The sequence below is a fragment of the Micromesistius poutassou genome (assembly GCF_964030765.1).
Source record: "Micromesistius poutassou genome assembly, contig: SCAFFOLD_4305, whole genome shotgun sequence".
NCBI classification, from domain to species: Eukaryota; Metazoa; Chordata; class Actinopteri; order Gadiformes; family Gadidae; genus Micromesistius; species Micromesistius poutassou.
Genome location: NW_028179406.1, coordinates 20,001 through 22,978, shown reverse-complemented (window position 1 = coordinate 22,978; position 2,978 = coordinate 20,001). Strand labels below are relative to the sequence as shown.

General features: G+C 50.2%; 1 protein-coding gene across 1 annotated transcript in view; it reads left to right on the top strand.

Annotated features, from left to right (window-relative positions):
- The first annotated feature begins 205 nt into the window (after positions 1–205).
- Positions 206–2,978, top strand: part of LOC311372867 (uncharacterized protein) — a 10,610-nt gene continuing 7,837 nt past the window's right edge. Inside the window, exons 1-2 of the mRNA XM_084489804.1 lie at positions 206–330; positions 631–1,191. The gene's annotated coding sequence lies outside the window, so the exon portion shown is untranslated. The remainder of the gene's footprint in view (positions 331–630; positions 1,192–2,978) is intronic.

Sequence of the window (2,978 nt, the reverse complement as noted above, 5' to 3'; positions counted from 1 at the left end):
AAACACAAGTGGAGTGATGTGATTGGTCAGAATGGATAAAGCCCGTCACCCAGTTATATTCTCAGCAAGACCGACAGAGGGCATGGGGAGCAGCACAGATACAATAACGCAGATGAAGTAACCAAAACACACAGAGTACCAGACAGTAGGTCAACATTACATCAAAGGGCTGGTGAGCCTACATCGCAAAGTCACATTGCAAGGGCCGCCTCAATTTTTATGTTGTTTTGATTATTGCTGATGAATTCATCAATTATTTGTCCTTAAAATTGTCGTGTGTTTGAAACTGCCCCAGCGAGACGAGGCACAGAAGAGGTTTCATTCAACCAGGTCGGTAGATTTCCATTGATTTAGGATCTTACAGTAGGGCTATACACTACAAGTCTCTTGAGTCCTATAGACCTACTCTCCATATGGCAGTTTTTGGGAAAACTGCCATGGAAATCCCACGATGAATTCTGATGCACAAGCCCTATACCTTGTAGAGTAAGTAGGCCTACAGTCTGTGTCCTTCCATCTCTCTCTCTCTCTCTCTCTCTCTCTCTCTCTCTCTCTCTCTCTCTCTCTCTCTCTCTCTCTCTCTCTCCTCTCTCTCTCTCTCTCTCTCTCTCCATCTATATGGCAATCCAGATGAAAGGAGCTTAATTGGCCAGGAGAATAACCTAACCTTATTATCCGTTCGGCCCGCATCTCAACGAAATTGGCTCCGAGCCCGATATCCATACCTCCCGTGCCTCACCCTCTCAACTCTCCCTCCGCAACGGGATTCTAAGAAATGGGCGCGAGAGCGAGAAGTAAAAACGTGACTAGGCACCCAGAGCGCCTAGTTATGCAACGACTGACCTACTAACATACATTTACAGACACGGCGAGGGAGAGACAGAGAGAGGGAGAGCGACCCACACACTCACTCACACACACACATACACACACAAACACACACACACACGCACACACACATATAGAGGGAGAGGGAGAGCGAGAGAGAGAGCGAGAGAGAGAGAGAGAGAGAGAGAGAGAGAGAGAGAGCGTGCGCGAGAGCAAGTTCTTCACATAGCACGGAGCACGGAGATGATCCGGGACTCGGTATTTACGGAAACCACTGACCGGAGCGCTGTGTTGTGAACCGGAGGGACATGCGGCATCTCCAGCCACCAGTGGTTTAACCGGAACGAGGCTCGCTGCACAAAGGTATGTCCTAGTTGAATTCACCTAATTTATTGCATTTTCTACACAATGACTGCAGTGTTCATGTAGTAGTAGGCTACCCGGTGATCAGAACCACGTTGTTCGTGCATTGTCTAGGTCGGATCTCGTCCCGATGACTGTTGTTGATGTTTTGGTGTTTTGGTGAGTGATGTGTGTGTGTGTGTGTGTGTGTGTGTGTGTGTGTGTGTGTGTGTGTGTGTGTGTGTGTGTGTGTGTGTGTGTGTGTGTGTGTGTGTGTGTGTGTGTGTGTGTGTGGGGGGGGGGGGGGTCGTTTGTTTTGGTGCGACGCTGCGTTTTCTCAATGTCAAAGCGCGGTTGGTCTCCTCCGCGTTGGGTAACGGGGCGGCCGGGGGCGGTGGGGGTCCATGCCGGCGCACGGCATTCCTTCACTTGAGGGGGTCGAGGGTCGGCCGCAGTTTAAAGCGTCTGAGACGATTTAGGGTCAAAACCAGTGCTACACTGGTATGATCACGGTCGTAATAATGTATCCAGCGTGCCATGATGCAACGGGGCCATTCGTGGTACATGGTGTGGCATTGCAGTCCCGTTTCATAACATGCATCGAAACTGCCGATCTGATACCGATTTAAAATTTGTGATCTCATCCGAAATGTTAATAGAATAACAAACCAATTATAGCATGCGTGATGAACAAATGAACAATAACAGCAGAGAGCCTCGATCTGTTCTGCGGGGTTCGACGTCCACGCTTCTCCATGTCACGTGCGCTCCGCTCTTTGTAAGGTGAGCGCGGGGGCGCACCCGGGTTAACCCTTCCTCGACGTGCTCGAGACACAAAACAGCACCAGGAGATCGGCGCGCGCGCGACCGCGCTCCTGTAGAGATGACTGGTTATGATAACAACGGAGATGCTGAGCGGGCGAGTGCCCGGTTATCAGATGAGGTAACTGTTGGCATCTCTCCCGACACAACTGGGTCAGGTTTGGGTCAGGTGGAGACTGTGGTCGAACACACACACACACACACACACACACACACACACACACACACACACACACACACACACACACACACACACACACACACACACACACATACACACACACAGTCTTGTGAGGCTTGTTTTTTTGATAGTCCGAAATATTCACCCGGGAGTTTTTGTTAATAACGGAGCAGAGGGTGGGTGCCTTTGATTTGTTGTGTTTTTCTTGTTAATATTGACACGAAACATTATATTGGCTATACTATATTTATTATATATAAATATAGTATAGCCCCCCCATCACTCCCAGTTGACATGGGGCCTATAACCACGCACACAATCATAATGATTATCATTTTAAAGTGGTCAACCTCATCAGTATGTACATAGTAGTCGCAGCCGGTAGTGTGATAGTCGTCACTTTGTATTTGGACCCCCTCCCGCCTCGTCCAAGGTGAGGGGACACCGGGAGAGGTGCAGGCGTGCGGTCGTTGTTTACGTGCATCGAATGTAAACCATTGCAGAGACGTTGTCGAGGTTATGCGGGTTGCATAATAATACATGAATGAAATAATTAACACGGAGACTGGGGAGCAGGGGGGATTATTACGCAACCGGCGGAAAGCCTCGCCGGTCTCCGGCCGGCGCCGCGGGGGCCCGCCGCTGCGCATTGGGTTGGCCCGAGCGGCAGGTCGCTGTGCCAGCTCCTCTGAATGTAGGTCATGTTAGTCCTGAGGGACGGGTTGTCTGTGAAGCGCACCGTGCGCCAGAGGAAACCTGCGCCATAACAAAGAAACGCATTAGTACGACTGTTATTATACACGCG